At 36.9% G+C, this 26,455-nt stretch overlaps 1 protein-coding gene and 1 pseudogene across 1 annotated transcript in view; one reads left to right on the top strand and one right to left on the bottom strand.

Moving 5' to 3' along the window:
• The window catches only part of LOC107942609 (receptor like protein 21), a 170,246-nt gene that overhangs the window by 5,920 nt on the left and 137,871 nt on the right, over positions 1-26,455 (top strand). The gene's annotated exons all lie outside the window — the stretch shown is intronic.
• LOC107942612 (UV radiation resistance-associated gene protein-like) lies at positions 2,151-25,535 on the bottom strand (annotated as a pseudogene).

Raw genomic sequence — 26,455 nt, 5'->3', positions numbered from 1 at the left:
GGGTGCCATATTTATATTTGGATGGAAATAATTTTTCAGGAGAGATGACAAATGTTGATGTGTCTACTTTTGAGTTTCCAAATTCACTAAGCGAAATTGATCTCAGTAACAACAAGTTGCATGGAAAGCTCCCAAGATGGATAGGGAATGCATCGTTTTTGCAGAGATTAGCTATGTCCAACAATGGTTTTGAAGGTTCCATTCCAATGGAATTTTGCAAGTTGAATAGGTTGGAATTTTTGGATCTTTCTCAAAATAATTTATCTGGCTCTATACCGTCATGTTTTAATCCACCATACATAGAGCATGTCCACCTCCACGGGAATAGACTGAGAGGCCCACTATCACTTGCTTTTTATAATAGCTCTTCAATAGTGACTTTAGATCTTAGAGGAAACAATTTGACAGGTAGTATTCCAAAATGGATTTACACGCTTTCTTCTTTGAGTGTTCTTCTCTTGAAAGATAACCATTTTCATGGTAAAGTTCCTGTTGAGTTATGCAAGTTGCATTCTTTAAGCATCATAGATCTTTCTCAAAATATGTTTTCTGGTCCTATACCTTCTTGTTTGGGAAATTTATCTCTTCCAATGCAAAGGAAGAAGATTCTAGAAATTGAGTTCTATGGGCCATCTATAGAAAAGCATGAAACAACACTAAATTTTAGAATGGATTCTTACTATCCTGATAGCTACTTAGAAGAAGTAATAGAGTTCACAACAAAGAGTGGGCTCTTTTTGTACGAGGGAAACATCCTTTCATATATGACCGGGATTGATTTATCTTGCAACAACTTAACTGGTCATATCCCATCAGAATTAGGGAACTTGAGTGAAATCTATTCTTTAAACCTTTCACACAATAAGTTGACCGGAGTTATACCCTCGTCATTTGCAAAACTTCATCAAATTGAGAGTTTGGACCTTTCTTACAACAACTTGAGTGGTGAAATCCCCAATCAGTTGGTAGAGTTGAACTCTTTGGAGGTTTTCAGTGTGGCATACAACAACTTGTCAGGTAGTATTCCCGAACCAAAAGCTCAATTTGGGACCTTTATTGAAAACAGTTATGAAGGAAACCCTTTTCTTTGTGGACCTATACTGCATAAAAGTTGTTCCAAAACCGTTTCACCATCAACAATATCAACTGTATCAGAAGATAAAGGAGAAGATGGTTTGATAGATACTTATGATTTTTGTGTGAGCTTTTTGGTTTCTTATGTAGTTGTGTTGTTGACAATTTTTGTTGTCCTCTACATAAATCCATACTGGCGAAGAGCTTGGTTTTCTCTTGTTGGGAAATGCATTACCACCTGTCGCTACTCAAATGTGGGCAATTTTCTTACTTATCACATTTTCAAGCGATGTGTTTAGCTACTCAAATTGTGATTTGATTTCCACACCTAAATGTTTAATTATGCTAAGTTGAGCGATAATGAATATTTTGTTGATTTTTGCATTTTGAATAAAAGCTCTTTTATCTTATGGTTTTATCATTTTCAACCATCTATTTCTTTTTTCTTCTATGAAATTTAATATAAAATCATAATCCATTATTATGTATATGCAATATCTCTTTAAATTAAATTAAATTAACTGCCAAGCGTTTACTAGTGTATACTAAGAAGGAAATCTAATGTAAAATTAAATCAAACATACTACAGAATTGAATCTAAAACTGGAATATTTTAAAACCTCACAAACAATGCAATTCTTTATTCCTCTTTTCCTCTCAAGTTATTTTGTATCATTTTATATTTTACATAATTAATCGTATCATCAAATTTTAAAAAAAATTTAATATTTTGATATCATGTTCATATTATGCTTTAATTCACAATGTATTTTGTATAATATGTTATAACAATTCAATTTAAAAAACAAGCAATTATCTTATTTTTGCATACCGTAATATACATTTACATGTTAATAATTCTTTGTACATAAATTTTGACATGTTCGTATATTCGAGTCATTATAATTTTATTATTTGTAATATGACATGTTTTACTTACCCTTAATATTGTGTCATGATAATTATAACTCGATTGGCAGTGTACCAAATATTTTTCTAATAAAAAATAGTATTTTATTCTATTTACCAAATCTTTATCAACTTTATTTTCTCACCAACAAAACATACATTCAAAGTTCAAATAAGTTCCACACCCATTTTTTTACTGCAATACTCAAGAATATGCTCATCATCAGAAATCTGAAATATTCCACTCTAATTAACATTATGATTCTGTAAACAACAAAAAAGTGTGATCCTTTTTTAAAGCTCTTTTTTTTTCTTTAATGAAATGGGATTGGTAAAAAATCCGCACATGTGTCGTGTGTGAAGGTGGTCAGGTTGTCTATTCATACTGTAATAAGTAGCTAATTATAGTTGATCCTACAAAATCAAAATTAATTCAGGTATCTATATATTCTGAAGACTGGACAGACCTTAGAAGCTCCTTCAAATTTGCAAGAACATGTCGTGGTCCTAAACTCTTTACACCGATGAAATTCAAAAGTTGCTCTATATCCTGCAATCACAGTAAAGATTATGCAAGCTTTTCAGAACGAATAACATAACAAGCAAAAGGCAATCAAAATACTGTGATCTCGATAATGTTCTTTGCCGAAAAGGAACATAAACATAACCTGAAAACATCAGTGAAGGCTCATCAGATTTGCTTAGCAACCTTACATACACATGTAAAAAGCTTTGCTTTTGGATGTAAGGTGTGACTATCATCACAGTCTTTCCTAATTAGCTGATAACCCTATATCTAACATTTATCAGGGCTAAGCAAATTAACATACATAATGTAAAGGAATTTGACCATAAGATCCAACAGAAAACTTAATAAAAGATAATCAACATAGAAAGTTAAAAGGCAATGCAAACTTATTACAATGATGCAAGTGGATCAAAAGAAAGCACTCTATAAGGAATTTGCATTTAAGGCATTGTAAACAGAAAAAAAATAATAAAACTTTTTGGAAAGTATTTTCAAAGAGGAGACAAAAACAGGGTAGAAAAAATGTTTGGTCCTTCCTTTTTCTATTTCTACTGTGGTGAAAAAGCCTTTTTGGGTTAAAAGTGTTTTTACACTGCAGAAGTGATGAAGAACACATAGCTTTGTAGTCAAAAACCTACTGCTTTTGGCTTTTGCATTTCGAAGTGAAAATTATAAAAATACTCTTAGATTAATTTATATTTTATATATTATTATATTAAATTGTTAAATCTTATTTATTATTATATTTAATTTTTTTCAAAATATTTTATACATCATTAATTTTACAAATAATTTATATTAATTACTTTTAAAAGTTATATTTCATGTATCATTATATTAAATTATTTAAATATCATATAACATCACTAATTTTCTACTTTCTACCATCATGTCTAAAATAGACATTTTAACTTTCAACCGCAATTTTTGGCAGCAATGAACAACACTAAAAACTAACAAACACACTTTTCCGCACCACATTTCAAAAACACTTTTTTCTAAACGCACTTTTGAACTAGTCCTTAGTCTATCATGCATCAACTCTTCATTTTTCTTTAACTACCCATGTCCGACTTCGAACATGGATATGGAGATATGACCAAGTCACAGTGACATAGTTTTTAGTTATGGGGAATGGGATTCGAGTGCTGGACCTCCTTCTAGATGCATGGTGGGACTTCATCACATTTTTCAAATTTGTTGATAATCCTTCACCTAATCTTCCGGTGAAGTTTATAGATAGTTGTTGACACCATTTTTTTGATGAAAACGGGATCGACTTGGATTTTGAAAAAAGAATGAAAACGGGAGTCGCCACCAATCCTTTTTGACGAGGTGTGATCGGGTCACCTCAAAATGTGGTTGTTTTTAATAAATGATTTAATTTTATTAAAACAACGATTTTGGTCTACGAAATTCAGAAAAATGAGTTCGGGAGTCGGTTACACATGAGGAAGGATTAGCACCCTCGATACGCCCAAAATTGGTACCTAGTTGATTAATTAGTGTCTTAGTGTCGAAAATTGAAAATTTGAAGAGTTTTAAAAATACGATCCTTAAAAGAAATTCTGATAACGTGAATTGAAATATAAGATTCTCTTGTTCCGAAGGAATATCACATTCAGCACGTTAGGACACGATACTCTAAACCATCGAAACCAAGATCATCTTATAGTTTAATGAAACCACACTTTGAAGCTTTAAGAGGATATTTGGCTATTTAGTCGAACGAGAAATCGAAACCCAGCACGTTAGGGCACGTTTTCTCGATTTTCCAAACGCGAAATATCACCTTATTTAGAAAAATTTTCCTTTTGATGTTTGGTGTTAATGCTTGACAAAACAATAACGAATACGACAAGGTGAGCAAAGTAAAGTGAGTAACAACAATACAATAGGCAAAATGAAATGACGAGGCGATTACATAAACAAAGCATACAAATAAATAAATAGAACTAACATTTAAAAAAAAGCATAAGTGTACACGAATAAATAAACAAACACCAAATAACAATGATGACAATAAATACAATTATGTAAAAATGTATATACATGTATAATTTTAAGCCATGAAATAAGAAACGCATATAAATTATAGAATATGAAAACATAGATAAATATATACATATGTGTAAAAAATAATATTATAAAAAGGGTACGTATATATGTATAAAAAAATAAATGTATTAACAATGAATATAATAAGGGTAAGAAAACAAGTATATACACAATATATATGTAACGTGGTACTAAGGATATATATATACAATACAGTATTTAAAATAATATTTACGTAATATAAAATATAATATTAAAAGGTATATGTACATACGTAATATATAAATACATATATAATATAATGTTAAAATATTTACATAATACTAAAATATTTAGGTAATATATGCGTATATTGAAAACTAGTAATAATATTATCGAGGTATATACAAATATATCAAGTATATACACGTATTATAAATATATAAATATATGAAAAAGCATAAACTAATAAAAATAATAAGAATAATAATAATGATAACATTGGAATATAAAAGAAACAAACATAACATTAATAAAATATTAAAATAAAGTGAAATAAAAATATTAAATATGAGAATATATATAGGTATACACGTACATAATAAAAATATATACTAATACATAATAATAATAATGGTAATACTAATAATACTAATAATATAAAAATAACAAGGATATTTAATAAAGATATAAAAATCAACAAAAAAGGACTAAAATTGAATTGAAAGCAAAGTTGTGGGGCCAATTTGAAATGAAAACAAAGAAAAAGGACTTAATTGTAACACGCATGCAACTTGGAGGGTCAAAAGCGCAATAAACCCAAGTATTAAAAACGCTGCGCAGCGTGGGGGACCAGAATGAATTCGGGGCAACACCATGGAGCCAAATTAAAAATAAAAAAACCTTGATTGTAAACTCCCAGAAAGGCGGAAGGGCTAAAAGTGCAATTAGCCCTTCCAAAGAAAAAAACACGCGGATCTTCCTTGGTGCAGGTCGAGTCGACCCGACCCGTGTTCAAAACGACGTCGTTTCATTTATTTAAACCGGGGGTCCAAAACGGTGCGTTTTGACCCCCTATAAAAGTCAAAAAAAACTTCAAAAAAAATCATTTGTAACGCTGAGGGAAAAAAAAGAAAAGGGAGAGAGGAGAGGGGAGCCCGGAGCGATTTCCGGCCAAGGGAGGGGTCACCGGACGGCCACCGGAGGCTCGCCGGCGTCGGCGCCGGCCACCGCACGCGGTGGCCGGAAAGGTAAAATTTTTTATATTTTTTTTATATTTTTTTTGTTATTTATTCTTGGTCTTAGAATGTATAGATTTTAGGTTTATATTAATAAAAAAGGTATAGATATGTATATAGAAATCGAAAGAAAATGGATGAAAACAAAAAGGTAACCTTTTCCGTTTGCCTTTCCTTTTTCCCGAGTGCTTGCTATCTCAGTACTGAGATCTATGTATTTTTTTTAAAATTCTAGCTTCTGTTTTTTTGTATTAAAATGCCAAAAAACAAACAAAAAGAAGAAAGAAAAAAAAACCCCCTGATACAATTTTTGATTCGGGTTTTTATAACCCATTTTCATCTAATTTCCTATTGTTTCTGTTTTGTCTCTTTGCATGGGATGGGCACGATGGAGGTGACAGAGGCATGGTGGTACAGAGGAGCAGGTGGCCGACATGGTGGCATGGAGAGCTGGGCGTGGCAGACAAGGAGGCCACGCGAGGCATGCGGCGCTAGGCTTTGGGGGGCATCTTTCTGCCGAAAATGTTAATGTTGTCTGGGCTGGGTTTTTAATTTTTGTTTCGGGCCATGGGCTACATTGGGCTTGTTATTTTCCTTTGTAATTGGACTGTTGTTTATCTTGTTTTAATATTCGGGCCTGGGCATAAAATTGGGCCTTACAGCTGCCCCTCTTTGCTTGTTATCGTGTAACGAGAACAGAGCAAAGACTAAGAAAGGCCAATTTGGCCCGGGCTCACCGAGTTTTGACTTCTTTTGGTGCTTCCTTTCTTCAAGCCTCATTCTAGTCCACTGCGTCTTATGATTCTTCGATCTGCTCTACTGCAACTTCAGATACGCCTTATAGCTTCAATCTACTCTGCTACGACTCCATGGGGATGAGATTTGTGTTTTTAGTCTGCTTCACTACTACTTTGGGAGATAAGACTGTGGTTTCGTCTGCTCCGCTACTGCTTAGGGAGATAAGACTATAATCTCCGATCTATTCCACTGTCAAATACAGGGAGATAGAGTTATCAGCTTCAATGTACTCCACTGTAGTCACAGGGAGGTAAAATCTGCCATCTTTGATCTTCAATCTATTCCACTGCCAAATACAGGGAGATAGAGTTATCGGCTTCAATGTACTCCACTGTAGTCAGGGAGGTAAAATCTGTCATCTTCGATCTGCTTCGCTGCCAAATACAGGAAGGCAAGATCTGCAATCTTCGATCTACTTCACGCCAATACATGAAGATAAGATCTGCTTTCTTCGATCTACTTTGCCACCAGTATGGGAAGACAAGATCTGCATCGTCAATCCACTTCCTACCAATATAGGAAGACAGGACCTGCTATCTTCGATCTACTTCACGCCAATACATGAAGACAAGATCTGCTTTCTGCGATCTACTTCGCCACCAATATGGGAAGACAAGATCTGCATCTTCGATCCACTTCCTACCAATATAGGAAGATAGGATCTGCTACCTTCGATCTACTTCACGCCAATACATGAAGGCAAGATCTGCTTTCTGCGATCTACTTCGCCACCAATATAGGAAGACAAGATCTGCATCTTCGATCCACTTCCTACCAATATAGGAAGATAGGATCTGTTATCTTTGATTTACTTCACGCCAATACATGAAGACAAGATCTGCTCTCTACGATCTACTTCGCCACCAATATGGGAAGACAAGATCTGCATCTTTGATCCACTTCCTACCAATATAGGAAGATAGGACCTATTTACGCCTAGTGTTTAGGATGACATGATCAGAATGAATCAAATGCTCCTAACTAGATGTGTATGTATTATATTTGTAGAATGTCATGAGAATGATCCATTTTTAATGCTTAGGTTGTCATTCTTCATTGTTCATCAAGGTTCTATCACTGATGCCTTCTTGTTCAGCCAGTACCTTTGACAGAAAACCTAAAGAAATAAACGCTATTTAGACTATCATTTCTCAAATGTTTCCAACCCTTAGGTTTGGTTAGTTCTAAACAATAGTCCTGTTTCAGGTCATCGTATTATTTAGAAACTTTCAGAGTAATATGCAGAACTCCTTCTGCATGTGTATTGTCAGTCCATTAATCGTTATTTCAATGAAAAATGCTTGAAAAAGATTATCAAAATGGACAAAATGGAATTTTGTTGAGAGCAAAGCTCTAAACAAACAAATCAAGATAGAAAATTTGCTGAGATACGAGATGAATAAGATGAAAAAGATTATCACAACGGATAAGATGAAAATTTGCTGAGAGCAAAGCTCTGAATGAACAAATTAATCAAGATAACAAATGTTGCTAGAATACAAAACGAGAATAAATTAATCAAGATGATGTATTTTGTCAAAAATACAGAAAATGAATAAAATGGAAATAAGTGCCCCAGATATCGTAGCATGAGCTTCTCTGCCCCAAACTTCTTAAGGACCCTTTTGAACTTGATATGTGTTTAGAAGTCCTAGAAGGCTTTGTTGATGCCCCATCTTTGATCGAAAACTACTTTATGCCTCATCCTTGATCGAAAATTTGAATTGCCCGTTCCTGGGTTTTCAATTCAAAACCCCTTTGGTCTCAAGGTGCCCTTTGCGGGTTTTCGCCTTGGCCTCTCCTCTTTTTTTTTTTAGGCAAAGTACCTCTTCACTGAATCCGAATTCACAGGATTGGGCAAGCTTTTGCCATCCATCCCAGTTAAAATTAATGCCCCTCCTGAAAAGGCCTTTTTTACTACATAAGGTCCCTCTCAATTTGGCATCCACTTTCCTCTGAAGTCTTTTTGTATGGGAAGGATCTTCTTCAGTACCAAGTCCCCTTCATAGAAGTTTCTAGGACGAACTTTCTTATTGTAAGCTCGCATCATTCGTTTCTGGTACATTTGACCATGACGGATAGCTCTTAACCTCCTTTCCTTAATCAAGTTCAGCTGATCATATCGGGATTAGACCCATTCTGCTTCGTCTAACTTTAGTTCTGAAAAAACTCAGAGGGAGGGAATTTCAACCTCAATTGGTAGCACTGCCTCTATTCCATAAACCAAAGAGAATGGTGTTGCCCCGGTAGAAGTCCTGACGGACGTTCGATAAGCATAGAGGGCGGATGGCAACTTCTCGTGCCAATCTCTATAGGTCTCAGTCATTTTCCCCACAATCCTTTTGATATTTTTATTGGCTGCCTCCACCGCACCATTCATCTTTGGACGGTATGGCGATGAGTTGTGGTGCTTGATATTGAATTGACTACAAACTTCTGCTATCGTGCTATTATTCAAATTTAATGCGTTGTCAGATATAATCCTTTCGGGCATTCCATACCGACATATGATTTCCTTCTTTAAAAACTTACTGGCAGCTGCCTTTGTGACGTTGGTGTAAGAAGTAGCCTCTACCCACTTAGTAAAGTAGTCAATCACTACAAAAATGAAACGATGTCCGTTTGAAGCCTTTGGCGATATCGGCCCAATGACGTCCATGCCCCACATGGAGAAAGGTCATGGGGAAGGCATGACGTGAAGAGGTGATAGAGGCATATGGATTTTGTCTCCGTAAATCTGGCATTTATGGCACTTCTTAGCATATTTGATGCAGTCTCCTTCCATGGTAGACCAATAATATCCAAATCTCATGATTTGTCTGGCCATTGTGAAACCGTTAGCGTGTGTTCCACAAATACCATCATGGACTTCTTCCAAGATCTGTTTGGCCTCCATAGCGTCCACATATCTTAACAGCACCTGATCTTTTCCTCTTTTGTACAGGATCTCTCCATCTAAGACGTAATCACTGGCCAGCCTCCTCAACATTCTCTTGTCATTCTCAGTTGCTTGGTTTGGGTATTCACGATTTTTTACGTATCGCAATATATCCTGATACCAAGGGTTGTCGTCCTTTTCTTCTTCTTCGTCAATGTTACAACAGTGGGCTGAAGCATCATAAATGCTCATTTGGATAGGCTTCACATCCTCTGGTCTATTTACTTTGATAATGGAAGCCAATGTAGCTAAAGCGTCGGCCATCTGATTCTCGTCTCGTGGAAGATAACAAAAAGTGATGTCGTCAAACTCCTCAATCAATTCTAGGACTATCCTTCGGTAACTAATCAACTTAGGTTCTCTTGTTTCCCATTCGCCTTTGAGCTGATAAATTACCAATGCCGAATTCCCATATACCTCAAGTACCTTGATTTTGCGTTCCATAGCCGCGCGGATTCCCATGATACATGCTTCATATTCCGCCATGTTATTTGTGCAATCAAAATCTAGTTTACTGGTGAAAGGATAATGATCACCGTTTGGAGATACCAAGACTGCCCCAATCCCGTTGCCCATGGCATTTGAGGCTCCGTCAAAATTTAATTTCCAAGTATTGCCTTCTTGTGTGCTTGCTTCAGTAGTTGCCACATACATCAGATCCTCATTTGGAAATCAAAGTTCAAAGGCTCATAATCGTCCAGGGCTCTACTTGCTAGAAAATCTGCTATCGCGCTCCCTTTTACAGCCTTTCAATTCACATAGGTTATGTCAAATTCAGATAGTAGAATTTGCCATCGGGCCATCCTTCCGTTTAGAGCAGTTGACTCCATCATGTATTTCAGAGGGTCTACCTTTGAGATTAACCAAGTCGTATGGTACAACATGTATTGTCTCAATCTTCGAGTAGTCCAAACCAATGCGCAACATAATTTTTCAATTGGCGAATACCTCGTTTCGCATTCAGTGAACTTTTTACTGAGATAGTAGATCACTCTTTCCTTTCGTCCTGACTCATCATGTTGGCCGAGCACGCACCCCATGGAATTCTCAAATACTGCCAAGTATAGTATCAATGGTTTGTCAGGGCAAGGTGGTATCAGTACTGGGGCGTTGGACAAGTAATGTTTAACTCTTTCGAAAGTTTTCTGGCACTCCTCATCCCATACACCTGGATTGTGTTTCCTAAGAAGACGGAATATGGGGTCACATTTCTCGGTTAATTGTGAAATGAATCGAGCGATGTAATTTAGTCTTCCTAGGAAACCCCGAACTTCTTTTTGAGTACTTGGCGGAGGTAATTCTTGTATGGCCTTAACTTTGTCTGGGTCAATTTCAATTCCCTTTTCGCTGACTAAGAATCCTAGCAATTTTCCTGATCTAGCCCCGAAAGTACACTTGGCTGGGTTAAGTTTTAGCTGGAACTTCCTTAACCTCAGAAACAGTTTTCTCAGAACTTGCACGTGTTCCCTTTCTGTTCTGGATTTTGCGATCATGTCATCAACATAAACTTCTATCTCTTTATGCATCATATCATGGAATAATGCTACCATGGCTCTCTGATACGTTGCTCCCGCATTTTTCAATCCAAAAGGCATCACTTTATAACAAAACGTCCCCCACATCGTTATGAATGTGGTCTTCTCCCTGTCTTCAGAAAGCATCTTAATTTGGTTGTACCCGGAGAAACCATCTATGAAAGAGAACAGTGAGTATCCGGCCGTGTTGTCTACCAAGGTATCGATATGAGGAAGTGGGAAATTATCTTTTGGGCTGACTTTGTTCAAGTCTCTGTAGTCCACACACATTCGCACCTTCCCATCTTTCTTAGGAACAGGGACTATATTGGCTACCCATTCTGAGTACTTGACCACCTGTAAGAAACCAGCATCAAATTGCTTCTTAACTTCTTCCTTTATTTTTAGCAAGACATCAGGCCTCATCCTTCGGAGCTTTTGTTGGACTGGTTTGCATTCTTCCTTTATAGGCAATCGGTGTACCACGATATCAGTACTTAACCCTGGCATATCTTGGTAGGACCACGCGAAGACATCTTTAAACTCTTGAAGCAACTCAACAAGGTCTTGCCTTGTTTCCTTGGCAATGCAAGCGCCAATTTTTACCTCTCTGCCCTCTTCTAAGGTCACAACTTCTACTGATTCCTTATAAGGTATAATTTGTTTTTCTTCTTCTTTCATCATTCTTAACAAATCCGGAGATAAAACGCTGTCTTGGTCACCTTCAAAATCTTGAGGATCATCTATACTCATGTCTTGCTCAAATAGAGACTCTGAATTAGTAACAGAGTCGCTCATCTCGTTGATATCTGAAGACCTATTATTGGAACAAATGGAGGCCCAAATAAAAGGATCTAAGAATACTTGTATGCATATTATGATTATAAAGGGAATGAAAAGAATGAAAGAATACTTGCTCAAGATGAAACTGAATGATAAGTTTTCACTGAAATTAGATTTTGAACATGTGCCTTTTACAAAAAATTCTTATCACCCCCAGGCTTAGGGCAACAAGTGTTCTGAATATTACTCTGAATTAGTTCTAAATGTTACAGGGATCTCTTCTGCAGTCCAGTTATTCGGAACACTTCCAGGTTCGTAAGGACGAATGCCCGATAAATTCCTTTCCACCCTTTCTTCCGCGGATATGGCATTGATGTCCAACCTCTCAATCCTTCCTTCTGTAACCTCATCCTTCTCTTCAGGGTGGACAATTCCCCTGAAACAAAAGTCTTAGATATATGAGGAAAGGTTATCGGTCCCCACTTGGCTTCTATCCCGCCCAAATGTACTCTTCTCCTTTCTTGCCTTTTCTCCATCTCCTTCCTCCTTTCCCTCGCAATAGGCTTATATCCCAAACCATAACGGTCCTGTTTGTTAACTAGGATCGGTACTCTGACCCTTCCCTGGAGGTATTTTTCAAATCCTCTTCCAGACAATGCTCCCTTTCCCACCGTTAAGCTCATTGACGTAGCTTTGGATATCTTAGGCTCTGGGATTTTGCTCATCTCAATGACAAATATGGCATTTACGAATTCCAATGATCGGAATGAACATTCTATCGCTTCACTATCAGCCTCTATGTATGGCATATCATCGGTGACTGATGCAATGATGTCTTCTTCTGCACCTATAGTCACCAATCTACCCTCTACACCATTTAACTTTTGGTGAAGTGACGATGGTACAGCCCTGCAGAATGGACCAATCAATAGAGGTATCTCGATTCTTCCCATCACTTTTCTCTCAGTGCCATCAAATGCTCTCACTATATTTTGGCATAATTTCATGTGAGAACTATCCACAGGTAGCCTGTTTAATGTGGACAGGGGTAAAACATTCAGGGCCGATCCATTGTCACGAGTACCACCGGTAGTATACACCCCTTGCAACGGGCAGTGATGTGCAAGGCCTTGGTAGATCCCATACCGCCTGGCGAGATCTCATCATCGTTGAAGAAGATGAAGTTATCGGCATTTATATTGTTAACCAGGTGATCCAATTTGTCCACTGAGATATCTTTAACGACATAAGTTTCATTTAGCACTTTTACTAACGTATTACGATGTGTCTCTGAACTTAGAAGTAACTCGAGCACTGAGATGCGAGCCGGTTGCTTATGCAGTTGTTCCACCACGCTATACTCGCTATGCTTCAAGAATTTTAAGAATTCTCTAGCCTCATTTTCAGTCACCGGTGTATTAATATGCGGTTCAATTCCGGTCGTCTTCGTTTTATCTTGTTCAACCGCCAAGGCTTTTCCTTTTATAGGCCCCCTTTTTGCATTTCCCGGGTCGCAACGTTTTCCACTACGCGTATAGAAGCCTGCGTCATTACCCTCTTCTGAAGCATTTATCGGGTTCTCCTCTCCCGTGATCATCACATTGCAGTCATAATTCTAAGGAACCTTTTTGCTATCCTTGTAAGGAAAGGCTACAGGTTTTTGGATTATGACCCTTGGCGCCAGTTGTATTCCAGATCCTGTGCTTGTTGGCCTTGAAATAATCACCACCGGGTGATTTGGGTCTTTCTCGTAGGCCCCTCCTCTGAGGCATAAACTTCTCCTTTTCAAGTCCTTTGATCTCTTCATAAAATTCTAACTCTTTGTTGTTCATCAGATTTTGTAACATGGCCTTGAATTCAGTGCAGTTTTGAATGTCATGGTCTTCTTCAGCATGAAACTCGCAGTACGTCTTCGTTCCTTCGGGCCTTTCTTTTGAATCTTGTTTGATGAGACCTCCTTCTATCATTTGTCTCCAACCCAACTCAATGGGGTTTTTATCTCTGCAATGTCAGTTTTGATTCTCTTTCTCCACCTTCGATTATTGCGTTTCCCCTTTATCAGCATGATCGGGTAACGGATTCGCTGCTACATTGGTCCTAATGGGTTGTCAAACTTCACAATCCCCATCTTAATGAACCTTTCCACCGCCTTTTTAAACCCAGTGCAGTTCTCAATTGAGTGCCCGGTATCCCTGCATGGTATTCACATTGGGCATTCGCGTCATACCATTTGGGATATGGATGTTGCATGGGCTCTAGATAAAATGGAGATACTATGTGTGCATCAAATAACTTCTGATACAGTTCCCCGTATGTTATTGGAATGGGCGTGAATTGAAGTCTCTCTGTGTTAGTCCTTGTGTTAGGCCTCGTGTTGGGTTCCTGCCTTGAGGGGGCTTGGTGACTAGTGGTTATCATTTTTGGAGGGCCAACAGTAATCGATTTTGAATGGCTTTGCTATATGTGCATACGTTGTTTACTTCGCCCTCTTTTTTCCTTGGGGCTGGTCTTTTGAAGTTTTCCCCCGTGTCAATTTACCGCTCCTTACCGCGTTCTCAATCATTTCACCAGACATTACCATATCCGAGAAGCTCTTGGTAGCACTCCCCAACATGTGGTTGATGAACGGGGCTTTCAAAGTGTTGATAAACAACATGGTGACCTCTTTTTCCAAAAGGGGTGGCTGGACTTGTGTTGCCACTTCTCTCCATCGTTGGGCGTATTGCCTGAAATTCTCGCTAGGCTTTTTTTCCATGTTTTGTAACGTAATTCGATCGGGTGTTATATCCGTTACATGACTGTATTGCTTCATAAAAGCTTGTGCCAAGTCTCTCCATGAACTAACTTTAGCACGACTCAGTTGGTTGTACCATTTGGCTGCAGATCCGATCAAACTGTCCTGGAAGCAGTGGATTAACAGCTGATCATTGTTGACGTATCCTGTCATTCTTCGACAGAACATAGTTATATGAGCTTCAGGACAACTAGTCCCATTATATTTTTCGAATTCCGGCATTTTGAACTTAGGTGGGAGTACTAAATCAGGGACCAAACTCAGATCATTGACGTCAACCCCGCGATGACAGTCGATGTTCTCCATGGCTCTAAATTTTTCCTCTAACCATCTACATCGGTCCTCCAGTTGTTTTGGCAGGTTCATTCTTGTTTTTTCTGTTTCTGCCACGTCATCGAGGTCCGGGACCACCGGATTAGTGGGATTATCCCCGGGATTAAACCCGAGCCCATTTGAAAATGTACTGGTACCGAGGTACCAGCCAGATATTGAGGTCTATGGTAACTGGTACCTCTGTGGGTACACCTCTGGTTGTGCTTGGATGTTAGTTGGGGTGAAACCTGGAGGATAAACAGGGTCATCGTGATTCTCCCCGCATCATTACGGGGTCTTTTCCTTTGTTATTCCTCCAGCCAATAACTGCTTTAATTGGTTCATCACGGTGTTCTGGGATTCTAACATGTCCTACTGGATTTTTTCCAGTCGTTCATGCATCTGATCTTGCATCTCTCGTTGCAACTGTTCCAATCTTTCCAACCTTTGATCCATTGCTTTTGTTTGGCGACGAGTACCGTAGTGATATTTGATTAGATTTTTGTTGGTTTCCAGGGTAACTGTCATAATTTAATTTTATTAGGGTCATTTTATGAGATGTAATGCAAATGTATGAGAAAACTCAACTAGAAAGCAAATTTCTTTACATAAAATAAATTACATATACGGCTTCGCCTTTATACCCAAAGCCTTAACCTTCCTAAGAAGCCAAGCTAAATCTCGACCTCGGCTTGATTCTGACTCATATTTTAAACTCAATACATCGGCCTGAACTGCTAATGTTTGCAGATGATCAGCCACTTCCCGCACTTGAGTCACAACTTCGCCCATAACGTAATCTCTATCTCTAATCTGACTTTGAGAATGATGGAATTGCTCTTGCCATTGATCATTACTCCTCTCAAGAAGCTCCATTCGTAGCTCAGAATTGTGTAATGCGTCCTCAAGCTCCTCTACCTTTCCTTCAGTTCTTCGATCTTATTTAAGCTTGCTCTTAATTCGATCATGGAGTTGCGACTACGGTACGAGTGAAGTGACTTTTCTAGCTCTGCCACCTTGGCCTTTAATCCTGCCTTCTCATTTCGGCACTCTAACAAACTCCTTTCCAAAGCGTTTTCTCGAGCTCAAGCATCTTGAAATTTCTTTTCCCACTGATCGGCCCTATTCTTTTCCTCATTGATCTCTTGCGCCATTGCTCTGACGTTTTACCCAGACCGACAGTTCTCATTGACAATCGCAGCTTCTTGTAATCTGTTTTTAGACTATCCAAATCCTCTTCAGCTTGTTCTTTCCCTTCCTTAATTTCTCGGCTTCTAGCTTGTGGATATCGATGTCTAATCCCAAATGCACTCTTTCTTCTTCTAGCTGTTCTATCCTCTTTCCCAACTCAGAATTTCTTTTCTCAAAGTCTCGTTTGATGATCTCTAATCTGACGGAACTACTTGTAGATGCTCCTCTATAGACTGAACGCAATCTTCCCTCGGCTTAGGGATGTTGTCATTGACTCTTTTACTCCACCACCCATAATATTCTGAAGTTGTCATCGCTCCTACGGTAAATCTTTTCATTCGGTGAACCTGTTTCCAAGCGTTAGATATTTCTCGAGTTTTTCTCTTGTAGTTTTCATCCTTATAAGAAAACTCACATTGAGCCAGCCCTTGTGTTGCTGGTATGAACTGTCTCGATCTATATTGTCTTAATACGAGTAAAGGGGCATAACCGACAGCTCCCCAAATTCGAATAAAGGGACCCAGTCGAAATCCCCACATCGATACAGGATCTCGTCGGGTACCATCCAAGGAGCTTTCCATTCAACGTCATCCTCCTGAAGATTTTGGAGAATCGTCATCCACTTCTCTTCCGTGATGTCGTCTCGTCTTGGTGTAGCAACTTGTTCCTTCAATGGGGAATAGTCTTCTGAGAAGACTCGATAGGAGACATTTTCCACCTTCCAAAAGTGACTATGGAACCACACTAATAGTAGCTGTGCGCATCCGATGAACCTTCCCTCCCCTGCTATTCGACATGCACTTAGAGATCTGAAGGTTTCTGCTAAGATTGCCGGGATGGGCGTGACTCCTTTACTAAGCCGATCGAACAAATCAGAGACGGCCTCATCTACGTGCCCTAAAGCTCTAGGGAAAGTTACCAATCCATAGATACCTAGAGCGAAGACATCCACTCTTTTCTTCACATCAGGGTGTGCTAATACTAAATCTCGCAAGCTTTTCCAAGGAACGCATTTACTGTCTCCTTTCTGTTGGATTCGGGCAGCGACCCACTGTTCGCTCATCCCTGTAATGCTCATCAATTTTTTTAATAATGTCGGGACACTAGCAGCTCTAGAATAGGCCTTGTCAATTTGAATCTTTGGACACCGAAGCAAGGTCGTATATTCTTCCATGGTGGGCACCAAGTCCACTTTTCCAAAAGTGAAACAACTGTAAGCAGGATTCTAAAACTGGGCTAGGGCTCGGAATAAATGCTTGTCCACTTTGACACCAAGTAGGTAAGGCAAGTCCCCGTAGTCACAGTAAAATATCTGCTTGGTCCCATCGTCCCATTGATCCCATATTTCCTTTATTTCTCGAAGATCATTTTGGATTACGCTGATACGGGTGAAGTCCCATAACTCTGATACGTACCCTTCTGCAAGACTATCGCCTTTCTCTCTCCACATCGTCTCAGCCCACATCGTACAGCTGCATTGTCTTCTACTTTATTAAGAAACCTCTTTTCCATGATAAGCTTTCTATCTATACTGAACGTGAATCGACACCTCTTTTGAAATGAAAATGCCACGCAATCACAAACAAAGCAAATCAGAGCTAGGATTTAAAGTAAACAATAATAAATAAAGCATTATTCGGTAAGCGCTAGGGTTGGAATAGCTCTATCTCGGTGGGTTCTTACGGCTCGCTATATGTGGTTTGGTTCTAAAGTAAGGGTACCTGAACCAGCAGATTCCTCGATCCTTACCCATTATAGGCTCATGGACCGAGTTCAGTTCAGGGGAATACATTTCCCTATGGCCATGCGGAGATGAAAATCTTACGAAGACATAGGTACGGATGTATCCCGGAAGCGATTCACTATCCCATGCGAGGTGAAAACCTCACGAAGGCGTAGTTTCTCACTCCCACTTAAAAGGTATGACCAGCGATCATGCAATGCAATGTGCAGAGGTATAAAATAAAATAAGAACACGATAAAAAAATAACTCAAAACAAAAGAGATGCAATGAAGGATCGTAAATTTAAATCAATTTTCCACTTTCAACAAAAAGACAAGAAATAATCAACACGTGGCTTGACTCTCTTTCGTTCCCCAGTGGAGTCGCCAAGCTGTTGACACCATTTTTTTGATGAAAACGGGGTCGACTTGGATTTTGAAAAAAGAATGAAAACGGGAGTCACCACCAATCCTTTTTGACGATGTGTGATCGGGTCACCTCAAAATGTGGTTGTTTTTAATAAATGATTTAATTTTATTAAAACAACGATTTTGGTCTACGAAATTCAGAAAAATGAGTTCGGGAGTCGGTTACGCACGAGGAAGGATTAGCACCCTCGATACGCCCAAAATTGGTACCTAGTTGATTAATTAGTGTCTTAGTGTCGAAAATTGAAAATTTGAAGAGTTTAAAAATACGATCCTTAAAAGAAATTCTGATAACGTGAATTAAAATATAAGATTCTCTTGTTCCGAAGGAATATCACATCCAGCACGTTAGGACACGATACTCTAAACCATCGAAACCAAGATCATCTTATAGTTTAATGAAACCACACTTTGAAGCTTTAAGAGGATATTTGGCTATTTAGTCGAACGAGAAATCGAAACCCAGCACGTTAGGGCACGTTTTCTCGATTTCCAAACGCGAAATATCGCCTTATTTAGAAAAAATTCCTTTTGATGTTTGTGTAATGCTTGACAAAACAATAACGAATACGACAAGGTGAGCAAAGTAAAGTGAGTAACAACAATACAATAGGCAAAATGAAATGACGAGGCGATTACATAAACAAGCATACAAATAAATAAATAGAACTAACATTTAAAAAAAAGCATAAGTGTACACGAATAAATAAACAAACACCAAATAACAATGATGACAATAAATACAATTATGTAAAAATGTATATACATGTATAATTTTAAGCCATGAAATAAGAAACATATAATTATAGAATATGAAAACATAGATAAATATATACATATGTGTAAAAAATAATATTATAAAAAGGGTACGTATATATGTATAAAAAATAAATGTATTAACAATGAATATAATAAGGGTAAGAAACAAGTATATACACAATATATATGTAACGTGGTACTAAGGATATATATATATACAATACAGTATTTAAAATAATATTTACGTAATAAAAATATAATATTAAAAGGTATATGTACATACGTAATATATAAATACATATATAATATAATGTTAAAATATTTACATAATACTAAAATATTTAGGTAATATATGCGTATATTGAAAACTAGTAATAATATTACCGAGGTATATACAAATATATCAAGTATATACACGTATTATAAATATATAAATATATGACAAAGCATAAACTAATAAAAATAATAAGAATAATAATAAGATAACATGGAATATAAAAGAAACAAACATAACATTAATAAAATATTAAAATAAAGTGAAATAAAAAATTAAATATGAGAATATATATAGGTATACACGTACATAATAAAAATATATACTAATACATAATAATAATAATATAATAATATAAAAATAACAAGGATATTTAATAAAGATATAAAATCAACAAAAAAGGACTAAAATTGAATTGAAAGCAAAGTTGTGGGGCCAATTTGAAATGAAAACAAAGAAAAGGACTTAATTGTAACACAATGCAACTTGGAGGGTCAAAAGCGCAATAACCCATATTAAAACGCGCGCACGTGGGGGACCAAATGAATCGGGGCAACACATGGGCCAAATTAAAAATAAAAAACCTTAATTGTAAACTCCAGAAAGCGGAAGGGCTAAAGTGCAATAGCCCTTCAAAGAAAAACACGCGGATCTCCTGGTGCGGGTCGGGTCGACCGACCGTGTTCAAAACGACGTCGTTTCATTATTTAACCCCCAAAACGGTGCGTTTTGACCCCTATAAAAGTCAAAAAAACCAAAAAAATCATTTATAACGCGAGGGAAAAAAAAAGAAAAGGGAGAGAGGAGAGGGGAGCCGGAGCAATTCCGGCCAGGGGGGGTCACCGGACGGCCACCGGAGGCTCGCCGGCGCAGCGCAGGCCACCGCACGCGGTGGCCGGAAAGGTAAAATTTTTATATTTTTTTATTTTTTTTGTTATTTATTCTTGGTCTTAGAATGTATAGATTTTAGGTTTATATTAATAAAAAAGTATAGATATGTATATAGAAATCGAAAAAAATGAAAAAAAAGTAACCTTTTCCGTTTGCCTTTCTTTTTCCCGAATGCTTGTATCTCAGTACGAGATCTATGTATTTTTTTTAAAATCTAGCTTCTGTTTTTTTGTATTAAAATGCCAAAAAACAACAAAAAAAAAGAAAAAAAAAAAAAACCCCTGATACCATTTTTATTCGGGTTTTATAACCCATTTTCATCTAATTTCCTATTGTTTCTGTTTTGTCTCTTGCATGGGATGGCACGATGGAGGTGCAGGCATGGTGGACAGAGGAGCAGGTGGCCGACATGGTGGCATGGAGAGCTGGGCGTGGCAGACGAGGAGGCCACGCGAGGCATGCGGCGCTAGGGTTTGGGGGCATCTTTCTGCCGAAAATGTTAATGTTGTCTGGGCTGGGTTTTTAATTTTTGGTTTCGGGCCATGGGCTACATTGGGCTTGTTATTTTCCTTTGTAATTGGACTGTTGTTTATCTTGTTTTAATATTCGGGCCTGGGCATAAAATTGGGCCTTACAATAGTCTTAAGTGTCTATCACAAGAACCTAGATATTGTAAATCAAATATCTTCCAAACAATTCAACCATGATATTAATGATGATGGAAGCAAGATTATCCACTATCAATGACATAAAATGAGCTGTAAATGCTGACGAACAAACATGCACTGTTTTTCCAACCTGTGGATTGAAGAGCATTGACAAGCTAACTTTGCAGACCATTTGAATCCAATACTATACATAAAAATGCCAAAGGAGAATAATTCATCTTGGAAAAAGAATTACTAATATGCAAAAGCTTACCTTGTTTAACAAGAACACAGCATATGCTGCTCTTGTCGTGTCTTGACCTTCTAAAAACAGCGGAAATTCTGCCAGCTTTACATTTGCTGAAAGTGTTGTATCCAATGACAAATCAGAAGATGCAGGGTCTATTGAAGACGCATGGTCATTAATATATGAGCGAGAACCACCCAAGCGCAGAGGATAACGCAAGGGAACTTGTAAATAGGATGCAATTAGTGAAACAGCCTGCAAATGATGAAATAACAGGAAACAAGAAACAATAATAGGTATGATTAAAATTATAGCCTCAGCATGAGAAACAAGCAATCAAGATGCAGCCCACTATACCATATTACCATCCTAGCAATTAAAAATTACTACAGCATCTTCAAGCAACAAGGGATTGTAGGTGGTAGGTCAAAAAACTTGATATCCACAGCTTGATATTATCAGAAAAAACAAATTCAGTAATAAATGATAACTTCACAGAAGAAATAGAACGCACATGTGCAACAATCCCAAGGCAGTTGCAGATCTCTGAACCTCCTTTTTGTCAGTGAAAAAACTCATCTTTGTAAAAGGAAGCAAGGTGAGATTCAGACCTAAAATTGCAACGATCCTTGATTGACGGGCTTTGATGCAGAAGGATTCCCTAGTGAAGATAGGAACAAAGGAACTTCATATCAATACATCACCAGACACCACCTCTTTGTGAAAGTCAAAACAAAATTCAAAAAAATATAATCATGAAAGTAAGAGATATGTAAAAAGTTCATAATATTCAAGAGCAAAAAAAATTGTTTTGATATGAGGAGAATTGAATAGTAGATTCTAAAAAGGAATAACTGAATACACCATCATAACCAAAAGAAGAGTCAAGTGATAGGTAATGGTACTCCCTAAGCTGTTTAGGAATCATAAAAGACTTGTCCAGTTGACAAAAATAACTCATTTTATTCTCCCCTAGTAAAACATCATATTGGACCAACCATATTTGATATCAAAGGATATGGATATCCAGGCATGCCATTTATAGATATTCCCAGTGTTGCAAGAAGGAATGTTCAAGAGAAAGAAGCTGCTATTGTTGGTAAAGTTTTCCTCAAACCATTTTGAACATCCAAAATCTCAAGAACAAAAAAGAAAACGTAGGAGGAAATATAACAAGCATCACAACGGGTTCTCGATGATATAAGTGAGAGGATAAATGTTAATTAAGATTATAAAAATAAACCACAAACTAAACAGGAAAGACATGGATTTCAAAACGAGGAGACTGGCTGCTAATTAAAACCATATGCGGTGTTGTCTAGGGCGCAAGGCGCATTCTAGGTGCTAACCTTTATATTGCCTCAAGCACAAGGCACAAAAGGAAGCGCTAGCCTGAGTGCAGTAAAGCGCAATACATATAGTGAGAGTTTTTGCAAGTCTGTGTGTCTACAACATAAAAGTTTTAAGATATATAGTAAACTCTAAAGTGTGGTCTGGTTTATCCACAAAACTTGCAAAATTTTTATGGTGAATGCTCAAATATTGAGAATTATAGAGTTTGATATTATCCCTTTCTTATTAGTAAAGGTGTATCAAATGAAAACAGTAAAAAATAAAATAAAATATTGAGAAATTCAACAAGGCAGGCTTTTTCTAATGCCCATTGCCTTACAAAAAAGTGTGCCTAGGTGCACCAGGCATACGCTTGATCAAATGGACCTCACCTGGAAGGGTCCAAGGCGTTTGGTTGTATAAAACTAAGGCGTAGGCATGCCTAGGCGCATGCCTTGACGACACTGACCATATGTTGGCTTTATTGCAAAGCATTAGCAATCCAAAACTACTAGCACATTACCTAATCTACTACTGCTAGAATAGGACTCAAGTTCTTGCTCCTGTGCAGGTCCAACCAAGATCTTTACAGGATACAATAATGAAACTGTGATATCATATATTGTTGCCTTGCTCGAAGCTTCCTTTGCACATTTTTAAGTTTAACACAACCCCTTTCTTCAGTGAGTAATCTATTTGCTTCTGTGATAAAAACAACATATAATCAATCATGCCACGCATGCAAGACTACCAACCAACTATCTAACAAAAGATACAAAGAAGTAGGAGAGCAAGAAGGGGATAACCCTTGACTATGCAAAGGAATTCATAGAATGAGAATCATCTCATCTAAGCCCCTCAACCACCTTCACAGGGGGTGGAGGTGCAAAGAGAGAGGTCTTATTGATCCGAGAGGAGAATATATAACATCTAAAGCTGAATAAGAAGAAACCTTGAAATATATCATAAATTCAGAATTCATGATAATATAAAAATGAAATTCCAAAGCTAATTTAAGCTAGAATAAAAATGCTTCACCTGTAATCACTTCCTTGCTACAGAAAGAGAGGTACCAGCAACCAACAATGATCTTACTTCAGTACTAAGCATTTCCTCCTGTTTTTTAGCATCCTCTGTTGCAACTTTGCAATGAGTTGACATGTTTGCCATAACTACTTTCCTTGCCTCGAGTCTCTCACGCATTTCCTCAAGCTCGTTCAGTTTATTCAAAGACTCATTTTTTACCTGCACAGCATGTTCCCACCCATTAATCAGTGGGCCAATTAATTAGGTCACAGAAGACAAAACTAAATTATCACTCACCAGGTCCCCTTGAAGTGTCATATGGCTTTAACAATTCAACGTGCAATATCTAGTAAAAGTAAAATAAACATAGAAGAATGCAAATGCAATTCTTAAACGCCTTTAAATGGACAACATGAAACACTTTAAGAGCCCTATAAAACAGAAAACTGGAAAAAAAATCTGAAAAGGAAAAAAAAATGAATTGAAACAATAAATCCATCTGGTACAAACAGCAACAAATCTCGAAATAAGCTTTGGCTTTAGCCCATTAAAGCCCGGGCATCCGGCCAAATAAACAGTGACTGCCATGTCAACTTTTTGAGACGGTAGAAAAGAGCTCAAAAATCTCAATTTCCAAAAATAAGGACATAAGAAGGGAAACAATTTACTTATTCTTACAGTAGAAGAGCAAAATGAAACTAAATGAAGGATAAGGGAACTGATGCGAATTGACATTGTTATTTTTGGGACTAAAAAGAATACGCAGATTGAATATTTAAGATTTTGTAAGGGAAAAGTTCCATTCACCGACACAATTATCATCGCCCTTTATCCCAGTAAAGCTTAATTGACAATTTTTCTGTCTCGTGTTCTTGCTAAAGCATTTGAGCAACCCAACAGAAATCATTATATTTCAAACTGAAATGATTGGCTTTAACAATTTCACAACCTATACCGCCCAACCTAGTAAGTAATTTAGGTGCAGACACCAGAAATCTATTTTCTTTGCACTCTACAACTAAATAGCATACCACTTATCAATCAAACACAGCTGAAAACTTCAGTGAGGGAACATTATGTAAAATGAAAAAACTATAACTTCAACTTGATTCATAGCTCGGCAAGTTCAGGGAATTGGGACTTCTACCACGATGATCCAGTTCAATGTGAAACAGTGATCCATATCATGCATATCGGTTCCCGGAACAAGAGGTAAAACCAGCAAATTAGGTAAACAATAATCCTACTATATTTCAGAATAGCAACATTGAGCATGAAAGCTAAAATTATAGCATATTACGGGTCCTTGCTCTCTACAACTACATATAAAATTAGTAAACAATATTACTACATTAAGGATCCAGAAAAACTTTGTTTCAATTGTTGATCACTTGATCCAACTATTTTAGAAAATTTATTCTTCTTTTTCCTTTCCCTTATTTTCTAAATCAGGAAAAACAGTAGCATATAAATTGGATTACTACTCCAAGTTTCTGAAATTTCAACAATATCCCTTTTACCTTTTCACTCAAGTCATTACCCCCCAATTAACAAATATATTCCCAGTTTCCCTTTCCCTTCAAACACCCCTTTTTTTTTCCTCTACCCAAATTCAGCTTATGTTCAAAAACCCAAAATTGGTTTGCTAAAATAACATAATTTTCAAACACAAAGATAACCTAATTTTAATCAGAAAAAAAAAGCATTACCTGAATTAGTGACTGGAGTTTCTCTTGAAGACTTTGTTTCTTCTCATTAGCTTCCTTAAGGGCAGAAGTTAAACTCCACAATCTAGCTAGCTCGTTGTCGAAATCTTCCCATTCAATTAGTTGCACATTTTCATGTGCAGCATTGATTTTCTTCGGGTCGGTAATTAGGGTTTTGACTCGGGCTTGTTCTCGATTTTCCATGAAATAATTGAAGAGGAAAGCTTTCGATTCTGTAAGTTTAAAAAGGGATCATAGATCGACCTCATGGTACTGGATCTCGCCCGGTTAGAGTGTTCTTTTTCACGCCGATCGAATCATTTTCTCGGGAAACTTTGCTAGCTAGGGGTAATTTTCTCGGGAAAATGGAGGGCAAAACAGTTTCGGGAGTTTTTATTTGGGGGAGTCTACGGTATAACGGAGAATGACAGGTGGCGGTTAACGGAGGAATCTCACGATTCATGTCATTTTCACTTTTCCGATTTAGAAATTGCTTAAATACTTTTAAAAATAGATAATAAGATAAACTTTCTTTTTGAATAAGATAAAACTTTCATTGAAAATAAATAAATAAAGCTAATAGAATTTTACACATTTATCATGTGTTTTAAATTTAATAAATTAAAAAATATTTGATGATTTTTAAGTTGGTAATTTTTTTTTATAAAAATTTGGTAACTTCTTTGAAAGTTGATATAAAATGTATCACGACCCGACTTGAGATTTAATTTGTCCTCGTCAGAAGTCCGACCCAAACAAGGGAATATGACTTGCCACTCACCAATTTTTTAACCTTCCAACTTGCCAGCTTTATGGAGTAACTCGGCACCTTGCGACACTACCTAACATACCGTGAGATTTAAGTACAAATATCTCTAAGGGTATGTGTCAAGCTTAAGAGAAATAACATATTATTATACATATTATTTAGTTACCCCTAACATGTCACGTCAAAAAATCATACTATAAAAAATAGTCCTCACAAGATAGGATAGAAAAAAAAAGTCATCAACAAAAGTAATTAAGTAACCTTTTTATAAAACAAAAAGATTTATTTTATTTTGAAGTAAATTAATTCTCTAACTTATATAAGAAATTAAGTAAAATCTTTTTAAATAATAAGACATAATTTCTCGAAAAAAATTAATCAAATGAGAGCTAATCAAAATAATTTATTTTTTTAGGCCAAACAATTTTACTTCAACTATTTATAAACACTTTTTAATCAATTTTCTTTTAACTCCCATTATAAATTTTATAAAAAGGATAATATATTAAAAATACCCTTAAATTATTAGATTTTGT

This window comes from Gossypium hirsutum, chromosome D02 (assembly GCF_007990345.1).
Source record: "Gossypium hirsutum isolate 1008001.06 chromosome D02, Gossypium_hirsutum_v2.1, whole genome shotgun sequence".
Taxonomy (NCBI): Eukaryota; Viridiplantae; Streptophyta; class Magnoliopsida; order Malvales; family Malvaceae; genus Gossypium; species Gossypium hirsutum.
The sequence above is the reverse complement of the archived record's forward strand: the minus strand, read 5'-3'. Positions and strand labels throughout refer to the sequence as shown.